Raw genomic sequence first — 26,388 nt, 5'->3', positions numbered from 1 at the left:
ATTTGATCCCTTCGAAAAACGTGCTTTAGTACTTGGTGGCAAAACCTTTGTTGGCAATCACAGAGGTCAGCCGTTTCTTGTAGTTGGCCACAAGGTTTGCACACATCTCAGGGGGGATTTTGGCCCACTCCTCTTTGCAGATCCTCTCCAATGTTTGGCAACTCGAACCTTCAGCTCCCTCCACAGATTTTCTATGGGATTAAGGTCTGGAGACTGACTAGGCCACTCCATGACCTTAATATGCTTCTTCTTGAGCCAGTGATTTGTTGCCTTAGCCGTGTGTTTTGGATCATTGTCATGCTGGAGTACCCAACCACGACCCTTTTCAATGCCCTGACTGAGGGAAGGAGGTTCTCACCCAACATTTGACGGTACATGGCCCCATCCATCCTCCCTTTGATGCGGTGCAATTGTCCTGTCCCCTTGGCAGAAAAACACCCCCAAAGCATAATGTTTCCACCTCCATATTTGACAGTGGGGATGGTGTTTTTGGAGTCATAGGCAGCCTTCCTCCTCCTCCAAACACAGCGAGTTGAGTTGATGCCAAAGAGCTCGATTTTGGTCTTATCTGACCACAACACTTTCACCCAGTCTTCCTCTGAATCAGTCAGATGTTCAGTGGCAAACTTCAAACGGGCCTGTAGATGGGCTTTCTTGAGCAGGGGGACCTTGCGGGCACAGCAGGATTTCAGTCCTTCACGGCGTAGTGTGTTACAAGGCAGCTGGTGACTATGGTCCCAGCTGCCTTGAGATCATTGACAAGTTCCTCCTGAGTGGTTCTTGGCTGATTCCTCACCGTTCTCATTATCATTGAAACTCCATGAGGTGAGATCTTGCATGGAGCTCCAGACCAAGGGAGATTGGCAGTTAATTTATGTTTCTTCCATTTGCGAATAATTGCACCAACTGTTGTCACCTTCTCACCCAGCTGCTTGGCGATGGTCTTGTAGCCCATTCCAGCCTTGTGTAGGTCCACAATCTTGTCCCTGACATCCTTGGAAAGCTCTTTGGTCTTGGCCATGGTGAAGAGTTTGGAATCTGGATTGATTGATTGCTTCTGTGGACAGGTCTCTTTTATACAGGTAACGAGCTGAGAGGGCTGCCAATGTCAGCTCGTTACCTGTATAAGATCCACCTGGGAGCTAGAGATCTTGCTGACGGATAGGGGATCAAATACTTATTTCCTTCATGGAAATGCAAATTAATTTATAACTCTTTTGAAACGCATTTTTCTGGATTTTTTTTGTCATTGTTGTGTCTCACTGTTCAAATACACCTACCATTGAAATTATAGCCTGATCATTTCTTTGTTAGTGGGCAAACTTACAAAATCAGCTGGGGTTCAAATAATTTTTTCCCTCACTGTATATATATAAGTATATATATATATATATATATATATATATATATATATATATATATATATATATATATATATATATATATATATATATATATATATATATATATATATATTATTATGGTGTTTTTCACACCCTAATAATGCCAAAAATCTAAAATATAGAATATTCTATTCATTCATTCGTTTTATTTTATTTGACTCATTGACTTGAATCTGTACTTGAATCTTACTTTTCTTTGTCTAAAAGCCACCGCCTACATCTGTTTGGTCCAGTGTTTACTTTTTTGTAGGGAGAACCACTGGCAATCCAGCCCTTCTAAATTAAATGAGTTTGCTCTAATGTTGTTGCTCTAACATCTGCCATGATTTCCTCAAATGGTTGTGCTTGTGCTTGATTAGGTGAAACAAACTAAAATCATGTTTCCATCCTTTATTAGTTCAGGTTTCCAACACAAATTGCAAATAACAATTTCTGATTCAATGATATGTGGCCAACCTATTTCAAATGACCCATTAAGTACTCAGAATTAGCGTATCCCCAGACTCTTCCACTGATACTTCTGTATGTAGGCGCATGTGAGATGCCTGTGTTATGCTTATCACTGAGTATGTACCAATATCACCAGTATCACAACACAGGAAATTCTTACCATGGTGCAGAATTATCCCAATATGTTTTGGAAGATCAGGTATAGCACAGCCATACTCCTGTAAATACTTACCGTTTTGGAAATGGTTGGGTACCATCGCCATGCTCAATACCTACATGAAGTGTAACAGGCAGTGATCAGCTGTAGAGAATGGAAGGACGACAAAGCACTGGTTCTACTTAGAGTGGCACCAGCAGGTGTGACATGGAGGGTGCGATCTCTAGCCTTGATGGATCCTTTGCGCACGCACATACGCGCACACACACCTCTATAGAATACCACAGCAAAGCAGCTCTGTTATGACATCTCTGACTGAGAGCAGAGGTAGGCCAATGGGTTTGAGAGGTCAAAGGTCAATAAGGGATGAGGGTGGAGGGAGGGAGGTGCACTCACGTAAGCCAGTGACATCCCTCTACTAAGCTATCACTTCCCTGTTTGTTGCACTGAAGGAGTTTCAAATGATCAGTGACAGAAAACAGTGACATTTTCAGAAACATGTCAAACAAGTGAAGTTTTAGACAGCATAGTGGCACCACAGGTTTTACTAGAGTGTATGTTTGTGGTGCTGTTGTGCAACCTGCAGTGGAATATAAAAAAATCCCTTCAAGACTTCAAGTAGTTATAGCAAGATGGTAAGGGTTGAATTACAATGCTATTTCATAGAGCCCCAGACGGGCAGTTGCCCTTAGAAAAGTTATACTGAAGCATAACAACAAAAAGCTTTTCAGTTGGGTGGACTCTGTTGTCCACCACACCCTGACAATATGTTTTCAGAATGAGACAGCAAGGAAGCAAGGGGGTATGTCAGCTTGAGGCCCACACTGTTACTGATAGGACACAAGATCAAAGGCCTTTCCCATCGTTAGTGACCACAAAAAAACACAAGTGAGATGAAAGACCATCTACAGACTACAATAGAAATGAGGAAGGACAGAGCAGTCCTGTATAGCATTTTAGAAACACCACAGAATAAGGTTTCTGTGCTGCATCTACAAGGAAAAGTTGGAAGGACTCAAAGGGGATGTGAGTCCGGAACTCGCCTACACAATAAGCAGGGGACTGATAAGACACCAGCCTGTAACAGGCACTCAACACACAAAAAGCAAATGGGAGTTTGAACCAATTAACTGTCTGCTAACTTACACAACATTAACTTATGCAGGCGTTGCTAGATTATTGTAAAACCTTATCTTCAGACAGTGTTTTTAAAGTCCTTCATTGATCCCTATTGGGAAATTGTACATAGATAATTGCACTTCTATAAGGTTTCAATCTCTTGTTTAAAGTCATGTCAACATGTGGCCAGGGGAACCTGGCAATGGAATTCAGCCACCCTGCATAATGTTTCTACTATATAAGCAAAAAGTTGTACAGTGGCAAGAAAAAGAATTGTTGGGAATTTTGTAGTTTTCTGCATTAATTTGTCATAAATTTTTATCTGATTTAAAAAGTATTCACAAATATAATGTGCCTAAAATAACACAAAAATAAACACCTGACTCCAATTTGCTTTTTTGAGGTAATTATTCCAAGGTTTCACATTCTCTCCCCCCAGATCACACTTTATGACAAATTAATGCAGCAAAACCATGAAGGTTCATTTTCTTGCCGGTGTATATACCTGGTATGATGTTATTGCATTATTTAGAGGGGTTTTACTCATGTACTGTGACTTGAGAATTAATGAAACAAAGTTTGTTGCCATAGTGACATTGCTAATTGCTGAAACACAAAGGTAGCATTAGTATCTGTAAACAGAAATTATATAGAGAGTCAGAGTCTGCGCTGTGGTAACATCATTTCAAAAATGTCTAGCAGCAGTCTATCTCTAGTCATTAGTCTACATACAAGCTATTAAAAGTAATTTTAAAAAATATTCATAAAAAATTAATAAGCACAAGGGTGTAACATCATACTGTAGTGTTAAACACATTAATGACATGTCTAATCTGTATTCAGACATAAAGATCCATCAAACTGCATTGATGCATCAATCAAATCACAGCAATTTAGTGCAATTGCTCTATGATTTTTAAGATTAACTTTGATTTTGAAGTTGTCATGCCAACCAGATGTTTAGAAATCAGATCAGCGATTCCTATTACTCTGAGCTATAGCAGCTACGAAAAATACCCAGATAAAATATACTTTCCAATCAAAAAATTAGCTGTAGGTATGGAAGTATTTTGGATTTAGAAATAAGATGGTAGAATACATATTTTCAATTCTTGGGAATATATTACAAATATCTAAAACCCTCATCAAAAACTGAACTTCTGTCCTCCTGTCCATTTCAGAAGAGAGCCAAGACGGAGAATGTAATAAAGATTAAAGGAGATAAAACAAGCAGACAGCAGGAGACCACACCAAACCAGGTCAACATTCGTGCAGCTGCATGTTTAGCTAGAGCTGACAGAGAGCCTAAAATTAAAGTTTAATATCATAACTATTATCACAAAAGTTATCACAGTTATCAGTATTATTACAGTTTTGTACTGTAGTGATACGAAGTGATAAAAAAATAATTTGTGGTTATAGCTAAAATTATTATTATTATTATTATTATTATTATTATTATTATTATTATTATTATTATTATTATAGTCTCTCATCTGTGTTGTATTGGAATACACAAATGCAAATTGAGGAGAGTCGCAGTAATTGCAATGAGCCCAAAAAAATTACTTGAGAACAAAGGCGTCTCAAAGTTTCTCCTGTAAGAACACTATCACAACCAATTGGATAACAGTCAGATTCTAAATTAACAAAATATATTGCTTACGTGACTAAACAAAACACTGATGACTAGGGCTGAAACGTTTCCTCAAGAAACTCAAATAACTCAAATAATATAATGTAAATACCTGATGCAAACTCTTGGTCTTAAAGCTTGTTCATGTATTTATAAATAGTCCAATGTGTTTTTCAGGCATGATAATTACCGGTCCTGTTGAACAGGCTACAAACAGAGAGAAAAGAGAAAACTACAGAATATGTCGTAAGTGAGAATGAACACAAATATTGGCAGCACTGATACTTTCAGTTAATTAAATAGCAGTCACAATCAAAAAGAGAAGCTTTATGGCCTACTAACAGTAAATCATGCAGGGTCATTTCAATTCAGATCCATTGAGTTCCTGGGCATACAGACAAACAAACCCAAGAGAGTACAAGTAGATTCAAACTGATCCAATTAGAATTTGGTCCCAAACTGACTCAGAAGAGAGTAGACCCAACACCTCAAGTGAACTACGTTTATTACCATAGATCTTTTCTTTACATTACAATTACAATTATAATAATATGAATGTGGCACCACTGATCACAAAAACTAAGCAGTTGAGGCCAAATGGCAAAATGCAAACAGAGGTGTTTCTCAGGGCAATGCGTGATGAGAGGAAGTGTTTTTGTCACACACACACACACACATCCTGCAGAGGCTATGGCCTGAATGACTGAGGAGCAGAGGCCAAAGATAAACTGCTGAACCACCTTCCTGTATGTTGTCAGTCATGGGTTTCAGTCAAAATGCAGCCTTTTCATGTGGAAATGCAGCCAACAAAAAGTCAACAAACAATAGAAGGGATATTTGTAACTACTACTACTACTACTGGTATATGTGAACACTGCACAGCAAGTGGATATGTGAAAAGTCACAGAGAGGCAGATGTTAACTTGTGAGAAACAGCTGCCAGCATGACCTTTGATAAACCTTTTTGTAGTTAACATTACCTTTTAAATAAATACATTTTGAAGTCTACTGTATGTATATGTATAAATAAATTGTGTAAATATGTAAATGTCCAGAAATGCTAAGTAAAAATGCTGACTGTGAAATGGAGAATTACATGCTTGTTCAAAGTTGCAAGCATTTCTACAGTGTATGCATCCATAGTCTAACAGGACCCATGACATCAAACTGAATAAAATCTGTTGGTTCTTACACTTATTAAATCACACTCAAAACATAAGTCTGACAACAGGAAGTAAACAAGTTTTCTGTGGGCTCAACTTGATTGCATGTTAATATGATGCTGTTGTGACAGCACATTTTCTTGTCATTCAGAATAAAGAGCAACTTAATCCTACTGCTCTGCTTCTTCTAATGACCAATAAATCATAAAAAAGAAAACATGGGTGGAAATTAACAATTCAAGCACAACACTGATCCCGCTAACAATGCTGAAGTGTCTTAAGAACTGCACTGCTGTCTTTCCAAACATGCCTGTTTAAAACACCAGCGGGTCTGGTTTCAATTAGTTTAAATGGTACATCCAAAGGGAGTCAGTGGAGGAACTCGGACTATATTCCTTTAATTGATGGTTGTGCTACTATCCTATTTCATAGCCGAGTTTCAGCAAAGGAAACTTGAAAAACACTTCATTAGCATGAAAAGCTCTCTTCTTTATTTATTCCACCATGTTACAGTCTGATTTAAAAGTGCCAATATATGGGATGTCTATTTTGAGTTTATTTATTTAGCTGAACAATTCCCCAGTCTAATACTACAATGCTGGAATTAATGTACCCTTGCCTGCAAACAAGCAAATTAATAACAATAGCATTAGCAATTTATACTGTAATTCTTCTAATTATTCCTACACAACATTGACATGAAAACATTTCAACATTACTTCCAACAGGTTTGAATGATTACCAGAGATATTATAATTCTATCATATTCTATCAATTCTATCATATAATCCATGCATTACATTATAATAAACATGTTGTATTATCTGGTTTTCCTTTATTAAGCAGATTGTGGATAAATCACTAGATTATGAAAACATCCACTCTTTTATACTCATTAAAGTAGGTGCTAATGAAAATGACAAAAGCATTTGGTAGTTAGTCTTTCATCCTGTTCATAAATAATGAGCATGTGTAGCCTCTGTATTCAAGAAACTGGCCCAGAAATCTACCAAGTAAATTCTTCAACCTTTAGCTAAACAGGTCATTTAACCCTCTACCGCTCCACTAATGCTACTTGCTAGAGAGCGTGGTTTTACAAGGCCGCTCCTAAGTTTACTTGTGTGTGCCTGCACAAATGTGAGCAGACAGTACTGGTGAATTGTACTTGCAAAGCTCTGTCTTGTTTGGTTTTTTGTTCTTTATATATAATTTAAAGAAGTGAGTTTTAATAACAACATTGAGTAATTAGTCCCACCCAGACAGCTAATGGTCTAGGATTGCTGGGACAGCAATTTTAGAGGAACAGAAAAGGCAGAGATAAAATACAGAGCCCATGTCAAGGACACAAGAATAGGGGAGGCTTCAGCACACACAGGCTCCATTACAGATATTGTTCACTCTTATTTTTACCAATGCATGTAACAACTACAAGACAGAGAATGAGACAGTATGCTAATAGTAATAGTTTTGACTTTGGTGTGCATGTATGCATTCATTGTCTTGAATACAGAAAGCCAACAAAATGGAACTGAATCTCGTCTGCATAGCACTGCAGTAACAAAACAGTCTGAGACAGCCTTCATCCGAATTGTGTAGTGTGTCACAGTTCACTGTGAAATTCTGCTTCACAGTCTAACAGAAAATGTGTGTTCTGTTACGCATTTGAGTCTGATTTACAACTAGGGACGGACAAATTGTAGGTTACAAATACCCAAACAAATCAGGCAACAGCAGCAAGGGTACAAACAATGCATCTTTCACACAATATGAGCAGATTCAGCTCGGCCCCAAGGTTACACCACAGCCCAACAAAATTACTAGGATGTTTTCTGTTTTGCAAACTGTGATTAAAATTACCACCTCAATGTCATTAGATTAGACCTGCCAGCTCTTCATGTGAAAGGGCAATCCTCAGAAAACAAAGTCAAAAATAACTATTTTGTTTAAATATGTTATAACATGCTTTTTATTTTAAAAAAAAGTATCTTCTACAACATAGCAAAAATAATGACAACAGAAACCACATATAAAACGTAAGAATACTGTATGTCAGGAATATATTTCAGAATGAAAAAGCTGCAGCATTTTACTAGTATTATTACATAATCCATAACACAGACAAGTTAGAAAAACAAGACGCAAATTCCAACAAGAACCAAAAATGGCTGTATAAATAAAAAATAAATTAGTGCTGTAATCCATGGGAAGTTTAAGAGAACCAGCTGATATGGGTGTGAGAACAATGATGTGTGCCTGGCAATTCGTAATAATTCCATAATATACAACGTCCAAGGAGTTATGGTAAGGAGAGTTGTATGCATATAAAGTACATCCCCAGAGTCCCAACCTCAAGCAGCTGGAGGATCCATAGGTTTCTTAAAATTTGTAAATAGCACAGCTTTCATTTAATCAGCATTCAAGACAAGGTAAAGATCAAAATCAAGTTGTAGCTTTGAGAGAGCCTGTGTTTTTGTGGGTGCAACAGTAAGTAAACTAACACTGGTTTAAGGGGTGACCTTGGTATATTTGTTACTAAGACAGGGCGAAAAAATGATAAAGATATCTAATGCAAACTAAATGGAGGAACTTTTAGAAATGGTCGACATAATTTGCATAGAACCCAATGATAATAATAATAGAGCTGCTTGAACCAATCATGTGGCTGGAAATGTTACAGCCAAATCAGGTTAGGTGGACTACACGCTCAATGCAAGGCTTTACAGTCCCAGAGCCAAGCAAGTCCTGGATTTTTGTATAAAACAACCAGTGCCAGACCTATTAGTGCCCACTTTCCAGCACCATGTCTTACAACAACAATTAAGAGACACAGTGATGTCACACATGTAACAGCCTACTTAACATTCTCATAGGGTGCAAATGTGACTGTGTTGTGCACATGCAGTGTTACGATTTTATTCGAAAACCAACCAAAGTGTTCAGATTATCACAGACAAATCAGTGCTTTTTTTGACTCCTTAACAATACAGATTTGATAAGTGTACCTTTAAAGATTTTATTGCCAGAGATTTACCCGTTTGCCAAAATTTTGTAGGATTTGTTGTTTTCTTTTAATATTCAAAATTGGGAATATATTAATAAAATATTCTCCGTAAGTGTGTGTATATTTCTTTCCCTGCCTTAGCCCAAGCCAGATTGTGTTTATGAGTAATGTTTGATAACTGTGATATAAATCTGGCATTATCTTTGCTTTTTCCTTTTTGTAACATACGTTCTTAATTCTTTAAAACCATGGGAAGACAAGCTGTAGCAATAACACAATAAAGAAGGACAGCTGCAGGTGAATAATTAAATGGAAAATTTGTTGAGATGAATAAGGCAATACATATGTGGGTATCTGCACAAGGATTACGTCAAGGGGGAGCATTAACAATTTGGAAAAGACATCACTGTCATCTTTTACAACATTTCACATTTTTATGACTCAATTCATTGTGTTTTTATGAGACATTATCTAATCTTTATGTATCTGTATCTGCATTGCCTTATCAACCTATGCAGTTAGTTTGGCATATTAAACTTGGTTAGTGATCATGTCTGCAAAAGAAATATCTTATGACTTATGGATGGGTACAGAATCTTAGCCCTAACCAAATTGTGAATTGAATATCCAAAAGTAATATAAACATACCAATTCCCATATTAATCAAAATCAGTTGCTCATTCTTTGTTTTAGATTCACAGCCCACAAATTGACTGTATGGTCCAGGTTCACTATAATCCTCAGCCCTTTTTCCAGAAGCAGGTCACTGATTTCAGCACAAACAAGGGACAGTAGTAACTAGCTGGTCAAGACAGTCAAGCGTGTAACAGCTAAAGGCCCACGTATTTTTCACAGGATTTCATTAAGACAAAGCCAGAGCTGAAAACACAAGACTTAATATTGGACTTCACATGACCAGAAACAACTCCCAATTACTACTTATACAGTACATAATGGATGTGTAGACACACAAATATAAAGTTTTAACTTAAAACACTGATGATGAAAATGATCTCGTGCAATTGGACATAATTGTGAATACACAGCTTAATGCAAATGCAATAAGCAAGTGACAGCTAGAGGTGCAGTGGACTGTGCAATGTCCACCCTTGAACTGTAGAGGACCACAAGCAGTATGTGTAATGGAGGACTCCATTTAAAGCTGAGAAGTCAGGAGAGCTTGACAGGGGGAGGGGGCTCCCATAAGAGTCTCTCCTTCTGACAGCCACACATAGGAGTGGGGGAGGGTTAAAAACCAAGTCGTCTTCCTGAGTCTGCAGCAATGGTAATGTGATGGATCCTTCCTGTCCACCTTCTTGACTCCCCTTTGGCATTATAGGTCTTAACCTGACACATTTAACATGCACTGAATAAAAACCAATGTCGATAGGTCACTAGGCAGATCTGTATAAAAGAACATGTATCACATTAAATCTACACAAGTTTAGAGTCTGTAGTCTTTTAGAGACAATCTGTTATGACACAGAAGATGAGAAGGTTATGCCTGGGTTAAACTGACTTTCCACAGTTAATCCAAATAACAAGCATTTGAACACCTTCCAGACAAACTCACATTCAGTAATTGTCTTTCCCCTTGTGAGAAGGGAAATAACTTCACACCCCCACCCCTTTGCTCTGCGGTGATAAGTTGTTGTGCAAACTACAAATGATAAATCAGGAAACAGGTTTTTCAGGAAAGAAGATTTAAGTCTTGGCACGGATCTCGCAACAACATGCCACAAACTCGACTCACTGTAAAACTTCTTTAGCACAACTGCTAGTACTACTTGTTAATTGTAAGGAAGCAAACACAACAAGTGAGCCTGATTGTTCACCTCTTATTAACCAGCACTGAGGCAATTGAGGTAACATACTCAAGTTTATGTCTGTATTCTGTGTGTTCACTTAATCCCGTTGATTTAGTCTTTTAGCATATGCCTAATGACTTCCAAACTAAGCAATTAGCAGCCTGCAATTCTGTCCAAGCACATAATTATTCCTAAAATTCTGACTTAGCACTTATCACACATACTCTGAGCACTGGTTGCTGAGTATCCTAAGAGTGGCAAATCAGCAAGGCCTCCTAGCAACATATTTGCCCAGCTACAGGCACACATGGTTTCAGTTAGGGGTCTGCACCTATAAACAGTTGGCCATGGCAGCTTACTGGTCAGGAAGTGCAATGTTGACTGCAAGTCAAGACAGGCACAAGCTGCTAATGAATGACATACACTCTTACAGTCAAGCTGTGACAATAAGATTTAGATGGGAAGTGTTCAGAGGCTGACAGAAAAGTGATTCTGAGCTCTGTAGATCTGTGAAGAAACTAAAGCATTTTGAAGCTGCCAGGCAGTCTATTTGGAGTAAAAGAAAGTAAAATAGAGTATTTAAGAAGCCTGGATTATTAAAATACCCTCAGCTAGGTTGTGCTTTGTATACGTGTTCTAAATCTAATGTTTAAGTAGATTTAGCACTTCAACAGGCAATTCCATTTCTTAGCTGCAAGTGCCAAAACATTAATTGGACAGAGGTTTATTACCTGCCCAACTGGCTGGCAAAGCTGAGAGACTTTCCAGCCACAACCAACATTTTGCATCATTTGACTGGTTGCTGGTGTTAGGCTAATATTTAGACCAGCCTAAGTGATACAACATGGAGAAACACACCCTTGATACACCCAGAAGGGGCTTTCAGTTGCAAAGTAGACCACCACCAATGGCTAAACACTACCATTACCAATTAAAAGAGGCTGTCTAACCGCGCATTTAAAAGCAACTGGCACGTCAAACAGTAATATGCGTGTCACATTTGGTTGCAATCACATTGATTAAATGCAATTTGAACTGCGTGAATATAACCAACTTGAAAAGAGAAAGGGGAAAAGAAAAGAAAACGATCTTCTGTGAACATATTAACAGACTTTATGCAGAAATTACGCAATCTTGTTCCATCAATACTTTCAAACAACTTCCATATCTGCAGCAACTTTCAAAACAGGCCAAATGTTGCAACCTGTGCCTCCCAGCTGATCCTGGCACCTTTAGTAGCTTCACAGGAATAAATAAATCAGTGGGGGAAAAGACAATACCAGTACTGGTTGGTTTATCCAGGGATTTACATCTGTCATCTTAACACTTCAACAAAGCTACAAAGTGGGCACATCTGCTGCAAAAGGGGGCAAATGTGAAAGACAAGCACCACGGTGAGATGACTGCATTATCACCTCAGTTATTAAACAGCCAAATACAATCTTTAACAGTGTGGGTCTTCTCAAGCTCAACTTGGCTGCGGTTAGGCAGCACTAAACTTACAGTGAGTGTTTACACCTGAGAAGCTCTAACTAGATGTCTTGTCTTACAGTGAAAAGGACAGTGTATAAGTTGAGCTTACGCCAAGACGTGTGTAAAAAAAAATCCCTGATGTGGACAGACAACTGCACCAAATTGGATAGCAAGCTAGAATGTTGAGGGGAAAGAAGGTTATACAAAAATACATCTGCTACTGTATCCATAGCATAAAGCATGCATGCAGGTCTACTTTGGGGTACGTTAGCTCTGTGTGAGGTTAAGCGAAGCTACAACTTTATGATTTAACGTTTCCATCCAGGACTTCGTCTTGCGACGTTTGAGCGGAGGGCTCAATGGAAAAAGCAGCCTAATACGGGCTAACGTTACAAAACATGTAACGCTGCCGCCAGCCAGCGTCATGCTACAATAAAAGAGCCGTAACAGTGATTTAGCGTTCCACGTACTAGCCGACGGGAACGAGATTTATGGGAAACGTTAACGAATCATTTCAACTTTTGTCAGTGGTTTGCTAACTTGACCGAAACGAAAACAGCCCCCCCCCCCCGAACACTTCAAGCCAGTTAGCTAACTTAGCTAGCTGCCTGCTGTAACGTTAGACAAAAACTTTTTCCACATCTGAAAACTTTTCTCTCGGTTTCCTTTCAAACCGTCAGACTGCAGCTAAAAGCGCTCAAGGTCCAAAACGCTGAGATGCTTATTCGCTTCACAAAAACGCCGTAAAAACTTCCGGTTGGTGCTAATTGGCAAAAACACTAACTTTATGTGGCTAACTTACCATCCCGTCTCGGCTGCCGCCGCTCCCCGGGCCGCCTTTAACACCCGAGACCGCCGCCGGACCTCCAGAGGGCCGCGGAGCTAGGAGAGGAGAAGCCGAGAGAGCACCAGCTACTACCAGGGACACGAAGAGCCAAGTGCGCCGAGGCCCAGGGCCTTGTGTGTCCTCGAAATAGCGCTAGGAGGGAGGGATACTGAGCCTCGGTCCTCCGCCGTGTGACAGAGACTCGGGAATAACTTTTTGACAGCTCGCTTCTTCAGCCCCCCCTCCCCGCGACAGCCCTTCACTTTTCTCTTTTTGCTCACTTCTGCTAGATACGAATCAAAATACTGTCACAGAATATGGCGGCGGCCTCAGCTCGCTGCTATCGCGAGAGGAGCGCCTGGTTCTCTCTCTTTTTTTTTTTTTTCAGTTTCCCAAGGTTGAGCCGAGGGAGGGAAGGAGGAGAAAGTCGTGAGTGCAAAGTGTGCTGATCTCCCTGCTGCTGCACATGTAAGCGAAGCAAAAGACACGTCTCGATTGATTTGTATTGCCAGGAGATGACAGCTGTGCAGGAGAAGTGTGGCCGCTCATGAATGCAGAGGATGGATGGATGTTTTGTTGTGGGTCATACCTCACTGGTAATAATTCATTGGCTTGGAGCTGGTCATTCATTGTGTTGCTCAAGGACACTGATTCATCTGCGTTAACTCACATACATCCTCCATAAAAGCCCAATCAATACAGTTACTAATGTAGTACATTCTAACAGCTGGCACCACATTTAGCCACAAAAGCCAGAGAGAGTTCAGTCAAACCAATTGAGAGCATTTACCTTTGTTGTCAAGTTCAGTCAACTGTGTTCTCTGACTTAGAATAAATGTCCCACATCACTATTGGGCTGTGAAAATCACTGGTATTGGTATTAATGGATGCTGACGGCCAGTGAAAAAGAGAAACTCTACTGTTTTAAATGACTTTATTATGTGGAAAACACTTTGGTGTCTCCAGAAGCTGGAATATATCAGTTAGACTACAGCAGAATAACTTAAACACAGTGTGCATCATAACATGCCACCATCTATGTTTAAACTATGTAAATGTAAAAACATTTAAGAAAACAGCTGAGTTCTAAATATGAAGCTTCTATTCTACAGACGTGGACGAAAGTATTGGCACTCGGCCCTTAAAGAAAGAAAAAACCCACAAAGGTCACTGAAATAACTTGAAACTGACAAAAGTAATAATAAATAAAAACCTACTCCAATGAACTCATGAAAATCAGACATAGCTTTTGAGTTGTGGTTCAACAGAAGTTTTCTGAAAAATAAACTAATGAAACTGGCCTGGAGGAAAATGATGGTACCCCTACAAAACATTGAAAATTATTTGACCATAGGTCCATGATAAACTAACGTGTGTCCTGTAATTATCTTCACAGGTGTCTTCAAACAAATCAGCCAGTCTGAAAAGTGGTCATTGTGATGTTTGGTATCATGATGTGTACCACACTCAAGATGGACAACAGAGAACTAACGAGAGAGTTGTCTCAGGAGATTAGAAATAAATTTTTAACATGTTAAAGGTAAAGGCTGTAAGACCATCTCCAAGCAACCTGATGTTCCTGTGACTACAGTTGCACATATTACGCAGATGTATAAGCTCCACAGGACTGTAGCCAACCTCCCTGGATGTGGCCGAAAGAGGACAGTTGATGACAAATTAAAGAGACAGATAATACAAATGGTAATCAAGGAGCCCAGAACAACCTCCAAGACATTAAAAGTTCAAGGTACAGTGTCAGATCATACCATCAGTCACTGTTAGAGCTTAGATGCAAAAATTAAGCATCCAAAGAAAAGTACACTGTACCTACTGTGAAACACGGAGAAGGCTCTGTTATGTTCTGGGGTTGCTTTAATACATCTGGTACAGGGTGTCTTAAATCTGTGCAGGGTCCAATGAAATCTCAAGACTGTCAAGATATTCTGGAGCCAAACGTGCAGCCCAGAGTCAGAAAGCTTGGTCTTTGTCACAGGTCATGGTCCTCCAACAGGATAATAACCCAAAACACAGCTAAAAGCACCCAAGAATGACTAAGAACAAGTCTTTGGACTATTCTGAAGTGGCCTTCTATAAGTCCTGATCTAAATCACATGAAACATCTGTGGAAAGAACTGAAGCATGCCATCTGGAGAAGAGACAGCTGGAGCAGTTTGCTTGTGAGGAGTGGGAGAAAATACCTGTGGACAGGTGCAGAAGTCTTATTGAGAGTTACAGAAGTCACTTGATTGCAGTGATTGCCTCAAAAAGTTGTGTTTGTCCAGACCAGTTTTATTAGTTTGTTTTTTAAAATGCTTGTTGAACCACAACTCAAAAGCTATGTCTGATTTTCATAAGTTAATTTTTAGTAAATTTGTATTTATTACTTTTGTCAGTTTCACGTTTTTTCAGTGACCTTTGTGGGTTTGTCTTTCTTTAAGGGAAGGGTGCCAATAATTTTGTCCACGTCTGAAATTCAGTTTGGACTAATCAAAAACAGCCAGAGTAGATGTAGACATCCAGCAGGGCAGAGAGTGTTTCTGAGGGACAGGGGCTCATTTTTGAATTTTTTAAACATAGGAATTAATCAGTACAGAGCTAATTTAGACTATTCTACAATATTGAAATTTCTATCATTATCTCTCTGCTAGAAATTGTAAACAGACTCACAGGAGTTTGGACTGAAAGTTTAGAGTTATTATTTGCACATATTTAGTTTTTTCAGTTACACCCATTAATAAATATTGGTTGTGGATAGAATGTACAAAAAATCTGCATATAGTTTTTGGTAAGTCAATAAAATGGTTTTAAAAATCTAAATTCTCTTAATTTTGAGAGGGGGCAACCTGTTGGTTCAGTTGGGTAAGGGGCAGGGGCTTGAGCCACCCTCTCTTGTAGTTCCTATTCCAGTGGTGCACAAGCCCAGTAGACTAAGTGCTGGAAGACAAGCTTAAAAAGCTGAGTGACAAAAACTGGCAGGTGAAGACCAAACACAGTGTGTTCCATCATTTGTAGACTGTAAACACACTTTGCTCCAGCACTTAGAGAGGGGAAGAGGTGCCACGTTGCAGTTTGAAAATGCACCAGTGAGTTATACCACAATATCAAAAGTTGATATGAGATGTGAACCCTTTCAAATGTTCTCTATGTCTGTATAAATATCACCTACATGATATCAGATTTACATTAAATGAATTGAATTGAATTGAATTGAATTGAATTGAAAATTCAATTTAACTTCCTATTTTTGTCCTCATCACATGTGCTTCTCTGAGGTTCTGCCTTATTTAAAAAAGAGAACTCTGGGTCCTCACTGCCAAAGTCTCTTTATACCATGGCATAAACATAGAAGATATTTGAAGACCTTAGAAGAAGAGTAGTTGATGCTCACCAGGCTGGAATGCAGGGGTGGATCTACTTGGGGGCAAATGTAGGTTTTGTCCCATAGCTGACACCCCACTCCCGAGCAGTCCCACCCCAACTGAAGCAGTAATTGGACAATAAAATGACAAACATGACCAAAAGCTGTTCAAATCACTGAAACAACCCCACCACCAACTTTTAAATCTTTAGTACTGTCTTTTGGTTTTTAGCTTAACTGTGTTATATATTGAATTGTACTGTATAAAAATTATAAGCTGCAATCTTGGCCAGGTCTTTCTTGAAAACGAGGTTGCAAACCCTAAGTGCACTTGACCTTTCTACCAAACCTCAAGGTACCCTGTGTAAATTTTCTCGATTCAAGGTTGCAGGAAAGGTGGGAAAAAGATATCTTAAGAGTTCTGACTCTATACATACATTATAAAGGGTTCACAAACCTTCAGACACCACTGTATTTAATTATGTTTATTTTTGGACAACTGACAACTATCTGCTAAGGAGGTCTATGATATTTAGTTGGAAACAAAGCAAGTGAGGCATCTTGAGCTAAGAGTTTTCTTGTCATACTATTTTTCAGAGGTTTCCAAATTCCAATGGAATAAATGTTCATTTTATGATTTCATTTTATGTTTAAAATGTATATTGTAGTGGTTGTGCTTTATACTTTTTAATGGAAATTTCATGGTTGGTTGCAAGACGTCAGGGCATTATAGGATTTACTAGTTTCAAAAGACAGTTTTTGATATCACGTGGTCAGAAAGCTGCTTCAAAGGCCTTTACTGCCCACCAAGAGTGTCCTGTCCATCACGATGAACGCTCCAGTTTCCACTCACAATGTTGCACCCAGTTTCTCTTTTTACTTGGCATGGACATCACAAACAGGTGTCCCGTTTCATTGTCCTTTTAAAACGATTTTTAATGCGGACCACTTCTTCAACTCTGTGCTTCTTGCCACATTAACCCTCGTGCAGGAGTGAATGAGAAAACAGACGCTTGCGGAAACGCTCATGAAAAAGGACTTTGCATTTGTTCTGCAGTAAACTGGGTGGAAACATATCGCGTCTCGTGTGTCAGCATAATGAAGTGACTCACGCACATAGTTAAGCAGGCACACACACACACAAATTGTGGCCCCTGCTATCTTACACAGACTGTGACCCCTTGACTCTGGGTTTGAAGCCTGGGGGAGCTGAAATCCCCTTTCAGTGTGAGCAGCAAAACCGACAGCACAGTGCAGCCTCTTATCCTCTCAGTATTGACTGCTTCAAACAATGCTTTATACACTTCCATGTGCTGAAGGCATGAGGGCCAGGGTGGAGGGTTATATGTCAAGCGGATGAATCAGCAAAAGAAGCAAAACCAAAAGCGATAGAACCAAAATTCTCAAGAATTTGCAGTGAGCTGACTTGTGAATGTGGCCACATTTTGTTTCTTCCCCAGTTTTGGTCTTGTTTCACACGCTGCCATACAAGTGGATTCGACTATGTGTGCTTTGGAATTGCAGCCGCCTACCCCCTTCCTTCCACAACCCACATGTAGTACACACACACACACACTAGCATCTCCATTTCCCTGCGTAAATTCTGTACACACATTACAAATATGACAGGATGGCCCACCTGAGTTCACATAAAAACAGGACAAAATGCACCTAACAGCAGCAGCCTGAGTGAAACCCATAAGAAAGACCTGCTGTTGCACTCTGCTGCCACACTTGCACAGCCCAGATAGGCTCTTCAGAGCAACAAGGCCGGCCACCCACATTCTTGGCATGGAAAGAGGCCCATTTCTCACGGTCTGAGGACAGCTTGTCATGGGTCAGCAGTTTAGATTTAGCTCTTGAGTGGGACTTCAGTCATTATTCCCCTCTTAAGCAAACTCCTGTGCTTGTCCACTGGCCATTTGAAGCGGGTTATGCAGATGCTCCAGTACTAACAAACTCAACGGAGTGCTGCTAAGGACAGGGCTGGAGGGTGAGGGGGGTAGAAGAGGGCAGGAAGTTGTTCTCAAACGTCAAGGAGTTACACACAAAAGTATTCCAGCATGCAGTGTTTCTAGCCTCAATATAGATACACTGCCTGTCCAAAAAAAGAGTCACCACCTGGATTTAACTAAACAAATAGGTAAGAACCTCCCATTAGATAATTACTGCATGGATGGTTGTGTTTCAGCTGGTAACAAGTTATTAAACCCTAACTGATGCAGCGTGTAGCTTCACATTTCTTAAAGAACCATGTCGGAAAACACATTCTGTGGTTGTGGTAATGATGTTAATCTGTTTCAGAAGGGTCAAATTATTGACGTGAATCAAGTAAAGAAAACATCTAATGAGCTTGCTGAAACTAGTATAATTAGGGTTAGGAGCTCGATGAGGCCAGATTTACCCTGTTCCAGAGTGATTGGAGCATCAGGGTAAGAAGAGAGGTGGGTGAAGTGATGCACCCATCATGTCTAGTGCCTACTGTACAAGTCTGTGGGGGCAGTGCTATGATCTGGGGTTGCTGCAGTTGTTCAGGTCTAGGTTCAGCAACCTTATGTGCCCAAAGAATGAGGTCAGCTGACTACCTGAATATACTGAATGACCAGGTTATTTCTTCTCTTATGGTACAAACATATTACAAGATGACAACGTCAGGTTTCACCGGGCTCGAATTGTGAAAGAGTAGTTCAGGAAGCATGACACATCATTTTCACACATGAATTGACCACCACAGAGTCCAGACCTTAACCCCATTGAGAATCGTTTGAATGTGCTGGAGAAGACTGTGCGCAGTGGTCTGACTCTCATCAATAAAAGATCTAAGTGAAAAATTAATGCAACTCTGGAAAGAATAAATGTTGTGACATTGCAGAAGCTTATTTTAACAATGCTAAGGTGAATGTGTACCAAAATCAACGATAAAGGTGGTCGAACTAAATATTAGAGTGTGAGGCTTGCGTTTCTTGGATCTTTTTGAAAGATCCAAGGAACATTCAATATTTGTAGAGGGTGAATATGTGAAGACCCAGAGCCTTAGAAACAGCTTTGTAAACATTCACACCTTTCGGCAATTTAAAGTTACCAATTAAACTGTGTTAATTGGTAATGGGAGGTTTTTGGATGATGGGAGGAAGCCGGAATACCCGGAGGAAACCCACAAAGGCATGAGGAGAGCATGCAAACACACAGAAAGGTACCTGACAGACTGGTGGAATCAAACCCAGATCATGTAAAATCTGTGAATTAAGTAAAAAGTGAGTGGTGGCGATGGTAATACCAGGCTGATTTAGACATATCCTGACATAAAGAGATATACATAACATATTGGTAGATAAAAGGAAGTTTTTAATTAAAGATATTCAATCAACAACAGGCTATTAATAACTGAAAATGTGCAGAAATACAGCGCTGATTTGGTCTCACTAACGTAACAGACAACTCAAACAGTCTGGGCCTGTTTTGTGTAGAGTGGAGAGTTTATTACCAGAAGGTAATTGAAATGTCAAGGTCTGCAGAGTGTAAGCATCAAGTTGTGGTTGGAGGCTGCTCTGAGCAGACTGGGAGTGAGTGGTGTGATGGCAGAGTTCCAGACACTGATCTCCTACCCTTAAGGTCAAACTGACACCCCGTGGATGGGCTGGGCACTTTCCCACTAGAGCCGAAGCAGATAGAAGGCACAAATAGAGCTGCTGCTTTGTTTTCCACTGTGGCAAAGCTAAAACGGCTGCTGTTAGGACAATAATGTTAGGGAGCAAAAAAAAAGTCCCAGCATTTAGTAAGCATGCTAACCCCGTCGTAACTCCAGACTGACTGTCCTCGAATCAAAAGGGCTCAATCCTCTCCAGAAGAGACTTGTAGTAGCTAAAATACTAGTTTAATTTCTTTAAAAGCTTTGTACGTTATTCAATTAAAGTCAAAAGAGTTTAAGTTAGAACACCTCGTACTAAGAAGTTCTTAAACTGTGATATTTTAAGTTGAATCAACTTGAGATTAAGAGAACATATTTACTTTGAGCCGATACAAAAATAACTTTGCTGTTTCCACTGAATTCCTACATGATGTGTTACAGTGTGTAGCTGTTTGAATATGAACTACTCCAGAGGATGCTCGAATTTTGAGTTGAATTTCCTTTAAGTACGAGACAACCATTCTACTCGTTCCGATTCTGTAGTTTCCCAACTCGTCTTCACCATACAACTGTATCTGAGGAGGAGGAGTACACTGACACATCAGCATCCCACACAAGCAGACTGTCAAAAGTGGTGACTGGTACTGTATCATTGTAAACTCACAACATGCTATACTCAGTGTAACGGAAATCCTCCATATTCTTTTTAAAATAATCTTCTTAGACCGCTGCACTCAGCTCACCTTACTTCTGGCAGTCTTTACTATGAAATTCCAAATAATGAGAACACTCCTTACTGTAAATTCTCTGGTTGGTTAGAAGGGGGAGCCTCACTCAAAAACCTTTAGAAGGGAATATTTCTGCACTGCTTCAGGACTGTTCAATGAACCTGGATCACAGGAGGCTTTGACAGCACCTCTCCACTATAAGTGTGTGTTTGAGCACTATTTCTAGTAAACAAAAGCTCATCGTTACACATTTTAGCTATAGGTTAAAAAACCTGGCTATGTGACATAGCTCCCAAACTGTAGTAGGACTGACTTCACATCTTAGACTTCACTGACCCAAAGACAACAGAGCAAAAACTTGAGAAGTGCTAAACAGAAGTCTATTGAATAATGTGAGCTACAAAATGTTTTAACCCTCAGGAGTCTACAATATATAAAGAACATTTTGAGTCTCTACCATAATGTCCAATGTTCACTATTGGAAGGGAATCTGGCTCCATACAATACAATTATTCATTACATGTACTTCATTTAAAGGGCGCTTTACCCTGTTTTTGCTTTTATGGGAGTACTTTACAGACCACTATCACAGGACTCCTAGGAGAGTGTCCTGTTTGTTTTCCAGCTGTTCTTGCCCTGCCCACTGCTGATTCCCTAGATTCAGTCAAACAGAAGCTGGTGAGGTGTGGGAAGACAAAGTAAATCTTCCAGTTTCTGATTCACTGAAGAGGGCAGGGGTAGCTGGAAGGCAGGGTAGGGTTGGAAACTATAGATCTAGATAGTCACATATAGAAGCTCTTTATTGGGCTGATTTACCTACTAAGACAGACCTTACAGAACGTTGGTAAAACACTATTTTATTTTATATTTCATTGGACCACCTTTAGCTTTGATTACAGCACAAATTCACCGTGACATTGTTTCAATAAGCTTCTGCAAGGCCACAATATTTATTCCCGTCCAGAGTTGCATTCATTTTTCGCCAACATTTTGTATTGATGATGGGAGAGTTGGACAACTGCACAAAGTCTTCTCCAGCACATCCCTAAGATCAGTAGGGTTAAGGTCTGGACTCTGTGGTGGTCAATCCATGTGTGAAAATGATGTGTCATGTTTCCTGAACCACTCTTTCACAATTTGAGCTTGATGAAGAAAAAAATAATTGATGGAAATAACCTGGTCATTCAGTATGTTCAGGTAGTCAGCTGACCTCATTCTTTGGACACATACTGTTGAACCTAGACCTGACCAACTGCAGCAACCCCAGATCATAGCACTTCCCCCACAGGCTTGTACAATAGGCACTAGACATGATGGGTGCATCACTTCACTCGCCTCTCTTCTTACCCTGATGCTCCCATCACTCTGGAACAGGGTAAATCTGGAATCATCAGACCCCATGAACTTCTTCCACTGCTCCAGAGTCCAATCTTTATGCTCCCCAGGAAATTGAAGCCTTTTTTTTTCCATTAGCCTCACTGACAAGTAGTTTTCTTAAGGCTATACAGCTGTTTAGTCCCAATCCCTGGAGTTCCCTTTGCATTGTGCATGTGGAAATGCTCTCACTTTCACTATTAAACATAGCTGTGAGTTGCAATTTGATTTCACCACATGTTTAAGTAAGCGCTGATCACGATCATTCAATGCGTTGGACAGTTCTTAAGCCAGTTGTAGTAGTTTTATTAATCTTCTTAGATTAGAGATAGATCTATCTAATAGATAGATAGATAGATAGATAGATAGATAGATTTACATACATACATATATGTTTAAAAAATATATGTACACATTGTCATTCAACTTATCCCCATGGGGGGGCTCCACAGTGGCCAGGAGAAGACAGGTTGTGAAACTCTGACACTAGAATAGATGGATGACCACTCTACCAACTAAGTTACTGCTGCTCCCAAAGAACATTTTATCATGTAGTCCATCTTAATGAGTCCATAGGTGTGGGGTACTTGTAATTGACCAATGGTGCAGCACCTGGAGACAGAGAATAAGAAACAGGATAATCTGTGTTAATGTATTCTGCTGAGGTCTCTCCTAGTCATAAATTTCCTTCAGGTAGTAGCAGAAACTCTGCAGGCAAAGCTGTCAATCTGCATGTACTCATGAGGTAGCCAAGTCTCAGCTTGCCTGTGCTGGGTTCACTTGTCACACCAGCAGCTCAAAAAGAGAAGTGACTTGACTCATCATGTACAATAATTTGACGATGAATATGAAGGGTTTAACCATCCACACATATTCAATTCTCGTGTGTGAAGAATATGTGTAGCCTTCTAACAAAAACAGGCTCAGTAGCAGTAGCAGCTTTATTCATTACAAGCGGTTTGACAAATTAAAAACCAAATCAGACCGTTTTCCCAGATTTAGCACTGAACCAGGCGAATCTCATTGAGTTCTACTTACTGCTGACTTTGACAGAAATAAAGGCATCTGAATGTTCACTGTGACAGGCTACACTTCGTGGAAAGGGAAACAAGCAGTTACTTATTGTGTTACTTACTATATTATGGAGTTATGTGCGAAGTCTTGTGGCTGGGCCGTTACCAACATTAAGGGGTTGGTTTCACCAATATGATAGATAACATACACATTTTCCCCCTTACCTCTCGTGGGAGTCAGCATACAGTTTTAGTTTTGCCCAGGACTGAGGTTTTTATTGCAGAGGCGTCCTCATGATGTTGAAAAATGACATTCTTGATTGTTGAGAAACAATATTGGCACTACTCTGGATAATGTGCAGAACATGTGCTGTCATAGGGAGGGAGATAGTTTACAGAAAAAGCAACCATCGCTGCTCTGATGGATAGAATGTTTAACATGTAACTCTTTGTAACTGGAAGTGAAATGAAGGGTTGGAGCAGTTTGCGGATTGGTTTCAGTTGTTGGGATTAACACAAATGAAATGTGCACTGAGCCAGAGACCCCACTTCCTAAAGCTATTTGACTAAAGAGTCACAATGGGCCATGTGATGAAACCTGAACCAGCTCCATCAGCTGAATGAAGACATTGTGATACAGCTTAAAGATCCAAAAAGCCAATAAATGAGTTGAGATAACAGGACAGAGCATGTGAGCAGAAGGTAATCATACTGATTTAGTTTAGTACTTGACGATGGTCATGCTTACAGCCACAACAGGTGGCATTATGTCTTCAGGTTGTCCATGTATCTACCAATAAATCCATCTATCCCATTCTCATAAACAAAATATCTGTAGAAGGAATTCTTCCAAATTGATCAAACGTCAACTGATGGTTGAAGTGATTAGACTCACTGTGACCTGATGTCTGCCTCATTCTTGTGAACACGATATCTCAAAAACTCCTTTGGGAAATTTCTTCACATTGGACACAACTGTTCCGTTGATGTCCTAAATAAATAAATAAATAAAGGTCCAGGTTCTTATCTTTAAGTTTACTGCTTAATTTCTGAAAAATATCAATGACGTTGATGACTCATGATGTTGAACCCGCTCTACTGACCTGAACAACATTTAGCTGCACAACCTTTATTTTTCATATTGTTTGAAAAAGTCAAGAGAAGACCTAGCTGCAGTAGGTGAATTATAGTTCCTGGATTAAAACATGGAATGGTCCTTTAAAAATATATGCTCCTTGTGACATGTCTGTTTCCTCCAGCGCACTGTGCTGTAGGAGTCAGAGCCTGTATCAGCTGTAGTTCAGTACCCGTCACGCTTGGGTGACATCAAGTGGTGATCAGCTGCAATATGTCGCTGCAGAAAGAAGCCACAAGCTGCACTCTCACAACTCCTCTACAAATCAGAGTGACTGAGACAAAAAAGATTTTTATTATAATAGAGGATATAAAATAAATATACATGACTTTTTCTCATTTAACAGTCATTTGTACAGTGAAATTTGCACAAAAGCAGCTAAATAAAGTTTTTCTTTTTAATTATTTGATGTTACCACATTAAGCTATTGCTGCCTTATCTATAAATGCTATGAAAAGACAACACATTTCGGCCATATGTATATTTTAAACTTGTGTGCACACACACCCACACACAGATAATACAGAGAGAATGTAGGAGAGTGGACAGACACCCCGACCTGCAAAGCCTTCTGCTGGTGCAGCTCACGGAGAGCCTCTGGGACTGTGCATGAAGCTTAATTTAAAAATGTTTAATTAATAAACAGTTGCTATTATTATTATTATTATTTTGTATTTTTGAGCCCACAATATAAAAATGTCTTCCACAACTGCTTATTAAAAGATGTTCTGATGGGATAGAGGGATAGAGTTATTGTAACCACAGTTTGTGACGCAAGCCAAACAATGCTTGTTATCTGAATGGCATGACAGGCATTGAAGGCATCCCAGAAACTTAGCTTTGCAGATGGAGTGCCTGTCTGCCTGTACAAACTGTTGAGAGGGCGACAGTGAGTCGTTATGTATAAGACAGGCACATGCAATACTACCAAAAAGGAGATGTGAAAAGAGACAGCGGACTAGAGGTGCACTAGATTCTGATATAGGCGTGTACTAATGTGTGTCTGTCCGTCTCCACACACACACACACACACACACACACACACACACACACACACACACACACACAGAATTCTTTGAACTGTCATAGCACTGCCAGAAATTTAGTGTCTAAAGCAAGACATTAAAAAAACATTAAATACTTTTTTTTTATTTTACCACTAAATATCTGAGCAACAACAGTGCATCAAAAGACAATTCTTGTATCAATAACTCAATGAGAAATTCTTAAAATGTGTTTTTTTTATGTACAGCATTTGAAAACATACTTATAACTACACTTCATTAATGCGGGAGGAAAATACGTGTTAGAAGAGAAAAAGCAGATAACCCTGTATCGGGATTGTTTGCAGTCTTTAGAGGTGTGATACAATGAAGTGAAAAAGAAAATACTGTATATATTTAACTGCTAACTTCCACATTGTGTAAATGACAACATGCTACGTAGTAATGAGGGAGATAAGAGGACACTGGAAAAAGACTCAAAGAGCCGACGGAAGAGCGCGTGAAAATAAAAACAGCATAAAAATGTGAAAAACATCTTCAAAAGATGAGAAAAAAAGGCACCGTCCACACAAATCAAAACGTGGATCATCATCATCATCTTTCCTGTGAAAACAGTGACGCTGTGGGACATTTGCGTGACAGAGCACGGAAGCCGGTGAGTGATGCCCAGACATTGGCGTCAACCTTCATTCGACTGTACACTGAGGTGACATTAACACATTCAGTAGCTAGACGTGATTTCATGTGAGCATGTAGAGGTGAAATAACTCCAAGAGAACAAGAAATGTGGTCTAGTGATGCCTGGTTGGGGTGACAGAGGTCCCTTTCTATAGCTACTATAGTTAAGGCAGAGGAAAGTTTAAAAATGGGTATTATTCATAGATGTATGGAAATAATAAATAGAATTGTACTGTATTGATATATATGTATTTCTTTACAATAGTTCATTTAGAGTACATTTCAAAATGCTGTGGAAAAAAAGACATAAGTGAGCGCCGTCTTGGACTACTGTAGTCAATATTACACAGAGTGAATTCACATCATCCATCAAAATATAATAAAAACCTGTCAACTGCAAAACCTAAGCACAGGTAAAAGCTTTAGTCTGGGAG

At 39.5% G+C, this 26,388-nt stretch overlaps 1 protein-coding gene across 2 annotated transcripts in view; it reads right to left on the bottom strand.

Annotated features, from left to right (window-relative positions):
- tab2 (TGF-beta activated kinase 1 (MAP3K7) binding protein 2) overlaps positions 1-13,353 on the bottom strand; it is a 33,773-nt gene extending 20,420 nt beyond the window's left edge. Inside the window, exon 1 of one of the 2 annotated variants that reach the window (XM_026341728.1) lies at positions 13,013-13,353. The gene's annotated coding sequence lies outside the window, so the exon portion shown is untranslated. The remainder of the gene's footprint in view (positions 1-13,012) is intronic. The other variant, XM_026341729.1, reaches the window with a different exon arrangement.
- Positions 13,354-26,388: the final 13,035 nt, after the last annotated feature.

This window comes from Anabas testudineus, chromosome 24, assembly GCF_900324465.2.
Source record: "Anabas testudineus chromosome 24, fAnaTes1.2, whole genome shotgun sequence".
NCBI lineage: Eukaryota > Metazoa > Chordata > Actinopteri > Anabantiformes > Anabantidae > Anabas > Anabas testudineus.
Note: the sequence above shows the minus strand (reverse complement) of the source record. Positions and strands in the feature narration are given on the sequence as shown.